Source organism: Crocodylus siamensis, chromosome 1 (assembly GCF_052110815.1).
Source record: "Crocodylus siamensis isolate JL-2025a chromosome 1, ASM5211081v1, whole genome shotgun sequence".
Taxonomy (NCBI): domain Eukaryota; kingdom Metazoa; phylum Chordata; order Crocodylia; family Crocodylidae; genus Crocodylus; species Crocodylus siamensis.
Genome location: NC_143395.1, coordinates 211,684,112 through 211,701,054, shown reverse-complemented (window position 1 = coordinate 211,701,054; position 16,943 = coordinate 211,684,112). Strand labels below are relative to the sequence as shown.

General features: G+C 43.0%; 2 protein-coding genes across 5 annotated transcripts in view; one reads left to right on the top strand and one right to left on the bottom strand.

Moving 5' to 3' along the window:
- CMSS1 (cms1 ribosomal small subunit homolog) overlaps nucleotides 1–16,943 on the bottom strand; it is a 383,380-nt gene that overhangs the window by 56,548 nt on the left and 309,889 nt on the right. The gene's annotated exons all lie outside the window — the stretch shown is intronic.
- FILIP1L (filamin A interacting protein 1 like) overlaps nucleotides 1–16,943 on the top strand; it is a 324,599-nt gene that overhangs the window by 542 nt on the left and 307,114 nt on the right. The window lies entirely within an intron of this gene.

The following is a 16,943-nucleotide window of genomic DNA, read 5'->3' as shown; positions in this document are numbered from 1 at the left end:
GAAAGTACACCCTAGAAAATAATGTTACAGTCCAAATGGTAAGCAAAACATAAGTGAATGGGGGGGTGCAAATACACATGTAGTTGTGCACGTGTGGGATTAGCAATTATATTATTTGCATGGACCATTTGCAGTTTCAGAAAATAAGCTTTTGCCTGACAATAAACCTGCAAAACAGCATTTCACAGCATCTCACAAAGGTCACTTTTAAATAAAGACCACTCAAAGATGCACATGTGTTCGGACCTTCCACAAGAAGCTGCACAACTGCATTGAAGCTGTGGGTGGGCTTGGGGCTATACAGTAAGGTGTTTTCTTTTCAACTGCCCAGGTTCCTTGTAAAACCTAAAGGCAGAAAGAGTTTAATAGTAATATGAAGCTTTCTCGTAAGAGCTCCTACGCATGCTTCAGGTCACAAGACATCATGATACAAAGTTGTGACTCCAACATGTTACCTGATGAACATGTCAGGCAGTGGTGATGGAAGCCTGGCACACAGCAGTTGAACACTGCAATGACTTTACATTGAGGGAAAAAAGGGTAAACGGAGAGGCTAATTCATATGGCATTCACATATCCAGTACTGACCAGTTCAGTTCCTGTTATTAATTCATGCCCCCCTCTTCTAGCACACTATGCTGTTGAACTCTGGTATAGAATATCTTACATCAGGCTATACAAGTAAAATATGTACTTTCTGAATATTCTCACGTGCTGAAGATATTTAACCTGCTCACTTCTCAGCTTCTATGCAACCATCCTGACCTTCTCTTCTTTCTGACTTCATTTAGTAACTTGCTTCCAAAATTTGAGACTGTCTGTCATTGTGCCAAAAATCATAATGGCTGCCATCCCTTTCCATAAAATCTCTACCTCAGAATTCATCACTCCTAACAAATAATTGTTAAAAGAATCTACCTAAGTGGTAGGCCAATAATGAAGATTTTCTGGTGGATTTTTAACGTGAGAAAATTGGAGAACACGCTACTGTTGTAGCTGTTGGCTGTGAAAGCGGTGCTAATTTGTCCTTACAGTTCATCAGTAGAGGAAAGGCTTCACAGTATTTAGCATCTAGTTATGTAGACTAAAATGACAGCACATTTTTGCAAAGAATGGGTTTAGGGAAAAATATACGTATTTGTTATGAATTTTTGAACATTAATAATTTGCTCTTTTCTTGCTTATCGTTACAAATTACAAAATGATTTTGTTCTTGTACTTCCATATACTTGAAGGTGCCTGATCACTGAAATTGTCTGCATGTTGAAAAAGCAGTCATTGGCAATGTTTTGTAGATTTTACCAATTCAATTAAAGTAATATTTTTCTGAATTAAAATGAAAAAAAATAGGTAGGGGTCTGATTTAGACCACAAGTGTGGAAGCTGCAAGGGATTTCTTGCAAGGTAGGCCCAGGCACTACAAATTTTCAAGGAGAGCTGGGGCACCAATTTGCTTAGGGAGCTTTGAAGAGATCATCCTACTGTCCATTAGGGAGGTGATCATGACTCTCTGACTGATCCTGACCCCGCTTAGTCTTCTTCATGCAAGCATCCCTAACCCAAACAGATCAATGGAGGTATCCTCATAAGGCTTGATCCTTTACTTTGAAAGGAAACTGGAAAAGTTCAACTAATATTTCAGGACATTATTACAATAAATGAAAGTTATTACTATTCTAGGTGAGAAAAAGCAAATTGGCAGCATAAAAAAGAGAGATGTAGGAAAGAAAAGGGTTGGTATTCTGACCTAGTCCATGTAAGTGTTGAGAGCCCATAGGCTAAGTACAGACAGTCAAAAAGCCCAAGGCCAAATCAATTCAAAGATCAGTCTTTGCAGATTAGTCTAAACCGTGTAGAATGAATTGATAAGCAAGCGAAGACATGTTCGCTGTTGATTCTGGAAATGCAGCCACATGCTTGCAGTAGCCAGGCCAGATGCCAGGGGGCACTAGAGCAAGCCTCCTTGCTCCACCGGAGCAAATAGCCTGGGCCAAAGCTAGCCCATCCACCCTGGAAGGTGGGGTGGGGGTTTGCAGGGGAGGTGCAAAGTATCTTGGGATGCTGGTGGACTGAGAGTCAACTTGAGTCAGAAGGGTATCTGGGACAGAAGTTCAATAAATCGATTCAACTTAAATCAATTAAGTCTGATACTACAAGCCATCTAGGTTCATCTTAAAACCAGTTTTGGCCATTGTGAAAACAGTTTACGTGCACTGAACTTCTGTTGTGTTACAGATTTGAACTGGTTTTCAGTCACCTATACCGGTTTGTGTGTAGCTTCTGTTTCTAGCCCTAAAGTTCAAAACAAGTCTGATGGCAAGTCTGACCTAAATCCTACCTTGCCTATATCCTTTATAGCCATATATCCTGCTCTGCAAAGCCTTCTCTCCTTAACTGCTGAACACCTTATACATATAAGGTAAACACACCTTTTACCCAACTCCTGAAGGTACACACCAGCTAAGTCTTCCCCAAGCCCTGCAAGCAGTCTGAATGCGCTAGTATTTTGTCTCCCCTCCCCCAGGGAAGGTGGCAGCAGCAGAACCAGGCACCTTTGTTATGCTTCCTCAGCCAGTGGAAGGAAGGCAGCAGTGTGAAGATTTGAGTCCTCTTCCCCAAGAAGTGAGGGAGGGAGCAGTTACAGTTGGGAATCTGCTTCCCACATCCACTCTGGATGGCCTTCACCCTTGCTTTACTTCTGCCCAAAAGTCATGAAGTGGTGCACTTGGCTGCTGATATGGTACCAGCAGGCACGAGCTCCTTGCCCTAGTGCTGTCGCATGCAGCTGACTGCTGTCAATATGTCAATGTGGCCAAACACAAACTGTCCCCTCCCAACTGCGAAATTCCAGCTGATACTCAGATAGCCACAAACAGTAAAAATATGCCTGCCTCACAAAGCAAACATGCAGCACCTGGAGCCGGGACCACCAGCTTACTTTTCCTACCCTTGAGCCAAAAGGGACTGGGAGCAACATGCTCAGGTTTGAGGATGAGCCAGGGTAGGGTGAGTCTTTTTGGCAGGTAATCCAAATACACTTGTCAGACACACCAGAGTGAGCACTGCCCAGCCTCTGTCAGTCCCAAAAAGAGTGATGTAATGGAGGTCCATAGGGTGAAAATGAGGGAGGGAGGAAAGAGAAGAGCCAAAATGTGGCTGAACCACCATTCAATGGACTGGACTTTGTTTGCTATAGCAAGCATTTATATTGTAGTGATACCTGGAGGCCAAGCAGATAACAGTCAATTGTGCTAGGCACTGTACAAAATAAATAACAGTCCTTGATTTCTCACCAGCTGGATGTAATCAGGCTGTAAGTCATTTCTAATTGATAGCATGTTGTGCTGGTAGGTGAATTAATTTCATAACTGTTCCATGCTTATTATCACAGCTTGCAGAGCATCTTTTACAGGGAAGAAGTTAATGGAGATGGTGTCCTAACAAAGGGTTGGCTATTAGTGCACAGCAAGGATAAACAATTTCAAAGAAAGAGTTAAGCAAAGAGTTAATTACATCATTTCATTTTCTGCTAAAGAATAATTCCCCTCAAAATGTATTGGTTACAGGAAAGGAAATAAAAATCAAAGTTTGTCCTCGAAACAAGCCACATAGCCCTAAGCTCTGTCTGACCTGCTTTTACAAATCTATCTCCCAGAAGAGGTGGGAGGGAATATGGAAAAAAAAAAAACCTTAGCCATGGGGTCCCCTTCTGGATTTCTCTGTTTGTATGTCATAAATAAATTGCTTTAGTGACATCTCATTGTTGAACAATGGATATTCTGCTCTGAAGTAAAATGCTGGCCTGCAGTCTGCATGCTCTATCGGTCTGGTACAGCCAGGGCTAACACAAGTCTCTCTTATGCTGCTTTCCAATGGTGAATTAGAAAATACTATCTCCACACAGGGAAATTCATCCTTCCCTGCCCAAACCACCAATAAACAGGTTTTGCACTTGCACCAGCAGAGAAGCTGAGTTGGATATAGTCCACCCTGAAGCATACACACACAAACCAATTCAAAATGTTTTAACCCTTTGAATTGTTATGCAAAGAAACATCTCAGTTCTGCACATATCCTGAATGAAAACAATTATCTACTTTATGCATCTGTTTCCAACAGTACTCAAAGAGCAGTGATGTGTACAGAGCTATGTGTTGGGTTTATTTCTATTTTAAAGATGCTTGCATGGAGTTCCCAGTCTATAGACAAAATGTAGTCTTAATCTGAAAATAGAGTGCTAAGGTTGAGGTCATATTTTTTCCAGTGGCAACAGATGTTCAGTAGCAGACTCTCAGTCCAATTCTCACTCTTTCAGGGGATTAACTCAAAAAGTCCTGAAGGAAGAAAGCAAAGAGGGGAAAATACTAAATTTCCACAGTAGCTTGAAACTTGAATTTACACTCTGAAATCAGCATCAGACACAAGTTCAGAATGTCCCCATTCAATCTCCAGCACACTAAGTAAGTCCACAAGTTAGAGAGAGAGGCTGGAAAGCTTGGAAAGGCCTCGCCAGCAATGCCAGCATTTTGCTGAAGTAGCCTTTTTAAGAACAGTGTATTTGTGGGCTTCGCCTGCTCCATGACAACTGCCAAGTGAGCGTAAGACATGCAGTGCTGAGTTATATTGGTACATTTCATTCTAAGATTACTTTAATGGTTATTTTTAAATGATTTGCAATAAAAATCCCACTTGCATAATGTAGCCTTAAATATTAAGGAAAAAGGTAACTGAAATTCATATATATTCTTATAGAAAATTGTTTTTATTCAAGTATGTAATCTGGAGTTCCACCAGTTTAAGCAAACTTGCACTGATCACCACTAAGACTAAAGAGTTAATGAAACTGTATCAAAGATGCAGAACTCTCAGTCTCTCCTACTGTATTGAGTGAACATACATATATGCAGATGCAGCCCCTGTACATTATAAAGTTACACCTGGATTAAATACAAACTCCAACAGAGACTCCCTTATTCTGGTACAACTTTTTCTAACTTTTACACCTGACTTCTGTGGGAGGCCAATTTTTGCTAGTCCTTTGGCTCTTCTTTATAGTATAAAGAGGAACCGTGAAAACTCTCTTACACATACCACAGATATTATTGAAAATATGTATTTATTGTGCCTTTGTATTTTATTTCACCTCAGGATTTGTGGAATTTCCTCTATCCAAACAATGCTGTGTGTGAGAGAATGTATAAGCAAAAAAAAGAAAAAATGTAAAACATTCCCAGCATTACAGTTAGATGATAAATGTCCAAGAGGATCTCTCTATGGAGAAATTAAACAGCTTAAAAAATAGTGTGCACAATACAATGAAAATCTGTTGGTCTAATAAAAGATATTGGATATCTTTTATTGGATATCGGATATACCCACAGAACCTTGTTTGCCTATGTCCTTAGACCAACACGGCTACAACCTATACCCCTAAAACAATGGAAATTTGGCATTTTTGACATCTCAAGACATCTTCTGCCTTTCTTGAGTAGTTCCATCCAATAAGATAGCTTCTCAGATTAGGCAGCCATTTGCTTTTCAGTCTACCTTTCTTGACTATTCATGGTCAGTGAAATTTAGTTCTATATCATTCATAATATCTAGCCCATGCTATTATTTGGCCACTGAATTAGCTTGAGGGGATCATTATTTTTAATATGGGTTTATAACAAACTCCACAAAAAAGTTCAGGTTTTGTTTAGAAGAATAAACAATATATAGTTTCACCAGAAGGAAACAAATGGGCAGAATCAAGAGTCCGATGCAGTTCTGCCCACAGGTTTACACGACACTGCTCCAAAAAGGACACAGTCCTGTCTAACTTTGTCCGGTCTCCCACAGCAGGGACCATAGCCAGCATGTGGTATGCTAGCTAATGCTGATTGGTGTCTTTATAAGGCAGAGGGGAGGGGGAAATCCCAGCTTAGCAGGGAGTGCTGAGGGGAAGGGCGGAGAGAGCAGGGGGAAGCTAGGCTGATGCCTGAAGTATCTGCCAGAGCTGCAGCCAGGGAGCAGAGGGGAAGGGTCAGTTCCGCTGTGGAGCAGAGAGCCCCGCCCAGAAAGCATGCTGGGATGCTGGGGCAGTCTGGTTTAACTTAAACCAGGAAGGGGTCTGGGACAGATATTGCATAAACCGGTTTGACCCAAATCAGTTAAGTCTGAAACAGCATTCAACCAGGTTTATCTCAAACCATTTTCAAACTGGTTTATCTCAGCCATTTTCAAACTGGTTTATGTGCACTAGAACAGAGATGCCTATATGGTAAACGTTTATGAAACAGCAAGAGATGCAGATGCCACGGGGGTGCCTGAAGAGAACTAGCTGCTATTTCAGAATTTGGTCAGTTCCTGCAAGCCAGTCCGTCCCTCCTCCAAAGATAAACAAACCAACTCCTATTTTAATTTGTTCTTTACAAGTCCTTAGGTTTGTGAATCAAAACTTCTCATTAGCTATATCTGTAATGAGGAAGAGGGAAATCCCCACTTAGAACAGAGGAGGGGAAAGACTTGATTAACTGATTTGTACTTGTGCAAAGTGAGAAATGAAAAATCTTCTGGCTGGATGCAAAATCTCCTGCTGCTCTGCTATTATTCCTGATTAACTAGGCTAACACACATTCTATTCCTATAAATGTCTTACACACACATGCACACAAGCATGCACACACAGTCTTAGGTTACTTTTTTTTAATATCAACAAGTGGACATCTAAGGTTATACCTAAAGTATGCCAGTGCTCCGGTTGTAATGTAGAACGTGAACCTTTGTCTCAACAGAAAACCTGAATGGTTAATCAGCTGACTGGGGCTCCCAGCCACAGGAGTGCAGGGAGCCAAGCTTTTTACTTGCTGGGGTAGGGGGAGCCCCCAAGGCTCTCCTTGTGCTGGCAATACGGCATGATGGAATCTGATGTCAGATCCCACTATTGCCCCTCTTGCCATGCACATGTAGCAGGGCAGGAAGCATGATTTTTGGGGTCCTGCATCAGATCACATCATGTCTTTACTTTAATGTCTGTCGGGGCCTAAGTGATTCCCCCAGTCCCCTTCAGCCAGCGGAAGAAGCCAAAAGAAACTACAGGCAGTCCTCGGACTTACGACACAATTGGTTCCTGAAAACCGTGTCTTAAGTCAAAACGTTGCACCTTGGAACCAATTTTCTCATAAGAAGCAATGTTATAAATAGGGGATTGGTTCCTGAACCAAGGCCTGATACCTTATTTTCACCAAAAATACCCCAGAATTTTGTAGTCAACCAATTATAGATGAGTAATATAGCTACATTAATGTATTTATATTGTAAATAGCAATCATATTGATTTAGAAGGACTTATTTGAGGTGACTTTGCTGGACTTTTTGAAAGGCTCTTGGTTGGACTTTTTGATTTCTCCAGGGAGATGAGAGATGCAGCAAACTTGTTCACTGGCGTGGCGTGGCGTGGCATTGGATCAAGCGTTGTAAAGTCAAAACTGACGTCATAAAGTTAAAACAGGATGTCAATTTATAAATGCTGTAAGTGCACAGTGTTGTAACTCAAAATGCTGTAAGTTGAGGACTGCCTGTACAAGAAGGTTTCACTAAACAGCACAGAGCACTGGACCAAATAGGACTGGCTTCTCTGCTGTGCTTTCCTGCACTGTCTTCTAAAAAGTGCCCTCATTAATGAAGACACTCTTACAACACATACAAATACAATAAATGCAAAGCATATCAGTTATGTGTTGGCTTAGATATGGTAAAGAACCAAGTCACTATGTTTTCATGTTTCACAATTGTTCAGCATGTTAAATGGATTCGATTAAGCTAGACATATTCTTTAAAATCTGTATGAAGGCCCACTGAATACAGTTAGAGTAGGTAGCCCCATGGGTTAAAACTTGGATTGGAGTCATATGCAGGTATGTGGGGAGAATATTAGGGATGTGGGGAGAACAGGTATTTGGGGAGAACAGTGAGGATTCTTAGATTCTGTTCTGGCTCTGATACAGACTGACTTTGCCCTTGAGAAATCAAACCTCTTTGTTTTTCTCATCTGCAAATAAAGTAATAGAAGAGGAGTAGGAAGGCAGCAGCATCATAATACTTCCTAACTCCATGAGGTACTCTGAGGCTTTACTAATGCTGGGACAAACATAATGAGATTCTTGAAGTAAAAAATTACTGAATTTCCTACCTTAATTTTCAACACTGCAAGAACAGAAAGAACTTCAAGTCTTTGCCTGAGCACTCAAAAGGCATCTAAATAATGAACTGCAAGTATTCACCTTCAAAATGTCAAGATGAAAAACCTAACTGAAGGCTGCCTCTATCAAGGCTGCCACCTAACAGTTCTGGATGAATGAGATCTGGTTTAACCCTGAAGTTACACCACAGCTAAATCTGAATAGTCATAAGAGGTGTCCAAAGGGCCACTTCCTTATAGCTCTACCAGACTATCTAGGGGCGTGTGTAGACAAAACGGGGGCCCTAAATTGAAGCAGTGGGTTTTAAAAAACGATTTAGGGCTGATTAAATCCCCATGTTGTGCACACCCCCTGCTGACTTACCTGCCTCTCCAGCAGGGAGGGGATGGCGAGCTGCTGGCAGGTGGAGCAGTCTCTGGACTGAGGGGGGGTGGGGGGCTGGTGCGTCCCTCCATGGTGGCAGCAGCAGCACCCTCCCGGCAACATCCACCCGCACGCACCCAGCACAGGCAGTCTCAGGGGGCACAGCGGCCACAAAGGGAAGCACCAGGCCCCCATGCAGCTCAGGCAGTCAGGCTCTGGGGTGTGGGGAAAAAAAAGATCAGGCTTGCCACACTTCTTGGGTGGAGCTGCTTTCCCGGGCTGCTGCCAAGCTGCCTGCACGGGCTTCCTGCACAGCCAAGGAGCTGCATGAAGCCTGCTGCTTCATTCCGCAGCTGTAGGGGCAGCAAACTAAAACTCCCTGAAGGAGTTTTAGTTTGCGGCACCCTAAGTCATTTAAGATGCATTACGCTGAATTTCCTGCAGTAGCTGGAATTAATGCGCAATACCTTGCCGAGGAATGCAAACACTGACACCATTAAAGCACTGCAAAAGCATTTAGCCCACTTTAGAAGTGTCATGCACACAAGCCTCTCATTTTGTTTATAGACAGCCTAGGACAGGGGCATCAAACTCACCCTGCACCCTGTGCCGGATCTGGACTGTGATGCTCCTTGGAAGCCAGATCCAGACTTGACAGTGGTGGGATAACAGTGACAAGGCAAACAGCACTGTGTCAACACAGCCCCATAGCCCCAAATTTTGAAGCGGTCCCCCTTCTCTCCCCACCTCTGATTTCCCTGGCTCGCCAGGTTCCTTGCAGGTGAGATTTGGATAGTGGGCCATATGTTTGATGCCTTGATCTAGAACGCATTTCTATCAGACACAAGACTGATAAAGACTAGACCAATCCAAAGGATTTTACTATTGTACACAACTGAAAAATACTCCAAGAGTTGCTGAAAACAGAGTTTATCAGGCTAGAGTTGGAAAACATGACACAGAAGCAATGGATTTTTTTAGGTGTTGGAGGTTTTAGTTCATAAAACAAATCTTCCTAATTCATATTTCTTCCAATATCCTGTAAAGGTCACTAATAGGAGTTTGTGAAATGGGCCCTATTCGGTTCGGATTCAGCCCAAATGGGGGACAATTATTTCATTTGCTGATTTGGATCACTGTCCCCAATTCGATTTGGCAAAATCCTGGCAACATCCAAATCTGATGATTCGATGCTGATTTGGAGAATCAGTGATAGCGGACATAGACACAACTTTAAATGTTTTTTCTACATACCTCAAGGTACCAGCGCAGCTTGTGAACGCTGCAATGCTGGGGCACACGGAGCGTCCCCCAGGAGTGCAGGAGGGCCCCCTGCATGCTCGGTGGTGAACCCAGAAGTGGACCAGAAGTGCTTCTTATCCACTTCTGGGTCTGCTGCCAAGCACACTGGAGAGCCCCCTGCACTCCTGTGGGATGCTCCATCTGCCCCAGCATCGCAGCATTCATGAGCCCGCTACCTAGAGGTATGTAGAGAAAACATTTAATGTTGTGCCTATGTCCAAATTGATGAATCTCTTCAAATCTCTCTGAATTGATTTGGGAGGGTTCTGATTTATTCAGAGAGATTAAAGGGTCTTCTGATTTGATTCAGATTTGGAGATTTGGATGAATCAAGCCGAATCTTCACCAAATCGAATCAGGGACTGAAGCTTCACACAGCCCTAGTCACTAAGTCAAGGGTGGACAACTACTTGGGCCCACGGGCCACACAGGCAGTTTTGGGTAGCTGCTGCAGGACGGTCAGCACCTTCTTCCTCCTTGCAAGAACCCAGAGCCCGCATGTCCTGCAGCTCCACCCCACCACTGCCACCAGTGTCTAGCAGCAGCTGAGCACACAGCCCTGGCCTACTCTGTGCCCGCTCCAGACTTTCCCTAGCCAAAGCAGACCAGTTCTGGAACAGCCAGGACCCACATACACAGCCCCGACCCTGAGCCTGGCCTGTCCCATGCCTGTTTCAGACTGGCCTGCCCACAATGAACAGCAGCAGCAGCTGGGCAAAAGCTACTGCTAGGCACAGGGGAAAATCAGCCACCTTCCTTGTGCACTGCCAGGCCTTTTTTGCTGTGACTCCCCTGAAGTCTGTGTCCAGGCTGCCCTGCAGCTCCTCTCCACTGCCACTGTTGCCCCGCTGGAGGGCCCAGAGGCAGTGCTGCAGTGGCAGAGAGAAGCTGCAAGACAGCCCAGCTGGCTGCAGCAAGGACCCAGGAGCGGCAAGGGGGAAGCGGCTGCTTTTCACTCATGCCCAGCAGCAGCTTCTGCCCTACTGCTACTGCTATCTAAGCCACTCCTCACAGGCGAGTGGGTCCAGAGTGGGTGTACAGGGGCTGGGGCTGTGCGCATGGGTCCCAGCTGGTTCAGAGCTACTCTATTCCAGTTGGGACAGGTCCAGAGCAAGTGCAGGGTGGGGCAGGTGGGGCGGCATGCCTGGGTCCCTACCAGTCTCCATGGGACTGGGGGTAGGGCCGGGGCAAGCAGCAGTGACAGGCAGAAGGAGCCACCGCTGCCTGGGCTGCTGAGAACTGGAGTCCAGATGCAGAGCTGTCCCAGCCCCGCTGCGCATTTGGGGGCAGTGGGATGTGCTCGGGCTGGATGACACACCTGGGCCAGGCAGGACCAAGGGACCCATCATAGACTGGATAAAGTCCCTCTGTAGGCCACAGCCAGCAAACGGGCCATATTTTGCCCACCCCTGCTGAGACCCCTGCTTCATTAACAGCAAACTATGGCAGGAACATATGGAGGTAGAAAACTATTGTATGTACACTGTCCACCAGCCAAATTACTGAAACATTAAAAGGAATCAAAGGATTAAAATGGAGAAGTAGCAACTCCTCACTAATCAGGGATAATTTAATGTCTTCCTGATCCCATCTTCTTGCAGAAGAAGTTGGCCAATCCAGCTACATCCAAAAGTTACACCAGACAGATGTGGCAAGCAAATAAATAGTCCTGTGTGTTGTTGAGATGTCTAGCCTATTTTAGCTTCTGATTGACCTGATCGCTGTAGTGGGAACCTAAAGGTCAATATGCAGGCTGTAACAAAGGCAAAAACCCTAGAGGAGAAATATAGATCAAGTAGAAGTTTCGGTTGGCTACGTTTTAATTATCACGGCTGTTCTGCATTCTAAACTCCCATGTACCTCGTCTCAGCCTACATACCAAAATACTTGTTCTAGGTCATCTTTTAATGTTGTTTTAATAAGCTGTGCAACATTTTTTTTTACAAGCCTCAGAGGTCATACTTTTTGACTTTTACTCATTCCTGTTATGGAGCCTCTCAATACTCTCACACTATAAATCTGCACAGTGATGTAGCTTCTAAATGCTGCATATAACCTTAAATCAAAGGAATCCTGAATTTCCCAACTTTCAAAAATTTTTGTTCATGACTACAGAGAACTGTAATTAAAAAAAAACACTTAGGCCCCTATTATTTGGATTAATAACAACTGTGATGTCATGAAGCCTGGATACATAAGCATTACATAGACATCATGGTATTATACTTGGCCAACATGCTTACCAGTAAGGCAGAAAAGCAGAACATCAGAAAAAAAATTATAATTTCATAAATATTAATTCTATAACACAAGTACAAATCTATAGTGATTACAGATAAGCAAGAAGTCCCAAGTTGCAAATCTTGCAGTTTCCAAAATAACCCTGAAAACTGGGATTTGATTGCAGTGTATTCATCAGAATTGGAGTTAACCAGGCGCACAATCTGAGAAACACATGATAAATGACAAATTGTCATGTAAGGCCCAGAGTGTTAGATTGGCATAAACATCTGAAACATTATGAAATGCTTTTGCAGCCCAAGTTTTTGCACGCATTTTGCAAGTGGATAAAAAAAATTAAAAAAAGGTGTCAGTAGTGAGGGAAGGAAGAAAAGTTTGTCTTGACATACACATATAGTGAACCTGATAGCACTCCTCTGCATACTTTGAAGTGATTATATAGCAAATAGCCACATTTAGGCTTCTCAAGCATTCCTTATTACATGGGAAAGCTGAATATTGCCCTCTTTTCCATGACATTTTGCTCCTATAACTGCAACACAGCATGAAACACAGACTGACCTTGACCTGCAGCTATCTCTTGCTCACTCAAGTGCAGCTTACCTGAGTTCTCTTTCCTGGGTGCCAGACTGTGACTATAAAAGCTTAGAAAGCAGACCAGACTAGAGGCAGCTGTCAGTACCCTAGGGTTTGGATACAGTCTGGATTCTAGTTCTGAGCCAATGGGTTATATGATATTAATTTTACATGGAAGGTGCTCAGAGAACTGTTGTCGGGCAACAGCATTAAACCCACAGCTAGACAGATAGAAGGAAAAATGCTGCACATCTTCTTGCTGCCCAGAGCAGGGGGGCTGAACCCAATGATCTGCAAGGTCCCTTCCAGCCCCTAACAATCTATGAATCTATGAAACATGAACAAAAAGTAACTAGATAGACTCTGCAAATGCATCTATCATTTACAGCAGTGAAATAAAATGGCTCACTTTCAGTGGGACAATCACATATGTATGCACAGATATATATAGGTATGCATAAGCTTTTCATCCTTTACCTGCCTACCCCTTCCAAGGTGAAACTGGATTTAGTTGAAAAAGTCACTCAGTTTAACAGTAGTGAAGTGCACACATGATAAGGTGGTAATAATGGAACACAGAGAGAAACAAACCTGCCTGTGAAAAATTCTCACTTGGTAAGCAACTATTTGTTCCATCTTTTTCTTGCTTTTTAACCTGACAGTTCTACAAACATGCAGTTTTACAGTGACTTTATGGTAAACATCACGGTGGTAAGTCATAGCAGTAAATCATCACTGGATTCGACAAAGACAAAGATATTCTCAGGTGCATGTGAATTTTTTCCAGACTAGAAAACAACCATTCATGTCTAGCAAGAATTGTTTGTGGAACCAGGGTTTACAGGGAGTTTAGACTGAAAAGCCAAAAGAGTAAAGCATCAAATTACTGCATTAGAACAAGACACACCCAGCTTTTTTACTTGGAGAGGCAACTTCTGCACAGGCATGTGAGCTCCAAGCATTCAGAAATTTTTCATGCTGAGCTACCAGCTGAGTCCTTAGCTCAGGTTTCAGAAGAGCTGAAGTGATACATCTAACACCTGCTGTGGATACAGAAGGTTAGCACCATGTTCCAACCAAAACAATGTGAACAGAAATTGAACTACACTAAGAGACCAGCAAGAGGAATCCCTAACAAGGAAAGATTGACAGCAGTAAAACACATATGCACAGGTGTATGTGACACACGAATTATCTAGATTTTCCCTCATTGTCTACCCTTCTTCTTGCATCTCCAGCAGGGAAGCATTTCTTAGAACCTTGCAGGATGCATGAGCAAAACTAATTGCTGCAACAAATACTCCCTGCAATTTACTCTAAAGCCACTTGGAAACTGGGGCAACATGTAAGTGCTATTTTGCTAATGAACACCCACTCTCCTACCTTCACAGTCTCAAAGGGGTAACAGGTGCTGACACTGCAGAATTTGCCTGAATGGAAACACTCAGAAAAGTTCAGACAAACTAATTAAAGGTACAAAGTGAAACCTAAACTCTTGTGCAGATGCTCTTATTCAGAGGTCATTAAACCTTAGCTCACCTTAAGCTTATTTCTCCAAAGCTGGATAAGGAGTTCCATTCTCCTAACAACTATGTTCTAAGACAGAGGTGTCAAAACATCTGGCCTGCTGCACCATTTCATCAAGCTAGATGTTGGAGGTGTGGCTTCCTGCAGAATTGAGAGCAGGGGCAGAGTAAGATTCACTGGGACTGTGGGCCTGGACTCCCCAACCTGTGCCCTGCTCTGCAGCTGCAGGCTGCATCCCTGGTCTGTACATCAGAAGCAGCAGCCCGAGTGCGATGTGCTGCCCCCCAGCACAGGGCAGGACCCGCGGCCACCTCCACCTGCAGGTCCATACTGGAGCCAGCTCCAGGGATGCAGAGCCGCTGCCCACTGGGCATATGCAGCACTGACTAAGCTCCAGGAGCAGCCTCTTGCCCCACCACAGCTCAGTCTGGCTGCAGTGGTGCCCAGCAAACAACCTGGGTATGACATTACAGTTCATTAGATTTAACATAAAACCCATGCAGATGAAAGGGAATCAGTAAGTGAAATTCCTTTACTAGGGTTTTTTTATATCTCCATTTCTTAAAACTCCTCTCATATAATGCACTGAAATTGGTTTTGCTTTAGAAATGTGTGAAAACTCAATACGATTTTCCAAACCTACTTTGAGGAAAGAGCATTGTGACTGTTACACTTACAAAGTACTTAAGCTGTTTAAATGGAACAAATGGTTAGAGCTATATCCTGTATTGCCTCCAGAACCAAGCAAGAGTCAGTCGAAATGGTTTTCGTGATTCTTCTTGCTCTTATCATGGAGCTGAAACGGGAAGCTGCTCCTTCTCACTGTAAGTGCACACCAGGGCATCCCAAAAGATTAGACCCAGTCCCCCTGAAGATCAATATTATTAATCTTATCTGAAGACAGCACCAACACAGCATGGAAAAAAAAACAGCTCCCAAACTCACCCAAGCAAAATGGATGCCATGTCCACATCTAGGCAAGTTTCTTAAAGCCTTGCAAGATCCTTAACAATACCTTCCATGGAGCCATCTTTTTTTTATTAACTACCGGAGATATCCACAGCCTGGGAATCTGACTCCATCCTGTTATACCTTCAAGCCCACAGTGGCAAGTAGTACTTTTTTGTATCCTTTAACTAGGAAAACACTGCCATGCCACCATCACCAACTCCTCCTCCTCTTCAAACAAAAGCCTGGTTACACTGGGCCAGATTTTTGTTTCTTGACATGGGCTACTTATATGCTCCCTACATGGGGCTGGCCAGAAACTGAAATGGCTCAGAGCTCCACAGCACATCCCCTCAGCACACAGGACAGACCTTCCTAAAAATAAGTAATATTATTACCTTGTACAATTCAGAGTCATCCTGGAATGCCTCAGTCGGCATCTGGAAAATGACATGATAAAAGATTCCTTGCCAGCCAAAGAGTATAATCAACAAATAGAATGTGGCTGTTGATATAGTAGCAATATTCCCAACTCTCATGTTTTTTGCCGTTGTTCTTAAAATCTTAAATATGAATAGATAGACAGACAGACAGATAGATATAAAAGAGTGAAGTTTTTCACATTAATGAAGCACAGACTTTAAGAACAACCACCAAAAATCATGAGAGTTGGCAACACTGCAGTAGGCAATGCTCACTATCAGTAGATGTTCAAGTCTTCTAACATAAGCAGCAGTGGATCCAGAATGCTGGAAAGGGCAGGGTGATGATGATGGTAAGCTCACCGCACACGCATTAAGCAGCCAAGACTAAAGCTCTCCACTGTGAAGGGAGGGGCAGTCACACTGCTGCGCCCCTTGGATCTGCTCCTGATTATAAGTGATCTAACTGAACATAAGACCTGTATTCTAGAAAGGTAGGACAAGCCTTATTTATTCAATATCCCATCCTAGAAGTGGTCACACTGACAGGCAAGTTAAAAAAAAAAACAGTGAGATGAAATCCATCTGTGATTTAAGAGTCCCGACATGGCTTCTCATATGAAATTCCTGTATTTAGCATGTAATCGGTTGGATGGCTTCAAATATATGTACATGGATAGATAGTCAAAGTAGCTGGCCAGTGAGCAAACAGCTCTCAGAATGACATTTAATTTTGAACAAGAATCCTCACTCATATCAATACAAGATTGAGCACAACCCTGTGTGTGATAAGTGACATGTTCTAGGAATGATCATCCCATTACACTACAGCTATCACTGCATGTACTGTCCTTCAACAAGAGCAAAATCTTAAATGTTAGGAATGAAGTTGAGATTCTTTTTTACATGTAGAAAGGAAACAAGTTTGTAAAGGCAGCTTCAACCATTTGTAAAACAGATTCTAAATTGGTTTCAAGGGCCCAAGAGTCAAATAGTAGGAAAATATAAGTTACAGGTTGATATGTTATAAACTCAGTTGATAAGAGATCATTCAAAGCAATCATAAACTGCTAATATAAACTGGAGTCATACTGTACATTATAGGGAAATACCCAGTATAAATGAAGTAAATCATCAAACCTTGGGAAAGGCTCCATGCTTATGCGTGGGGAAGTGCTGTATGGTAAATAAATACTAACTTAAAAGGTACAGTTCATGTTATACTCCTCTTTTCTTCAGTAAAAACTATGTACATCAGATGACAATCAAACAAAGTTTTTAAAAGGACATCTATATAGAACATCTGTAGCTGAATAGCATTACACTACACACCCTACCCCATCGCAGTGTGTGAATATCATAATTAAACTCCTTAAAAACA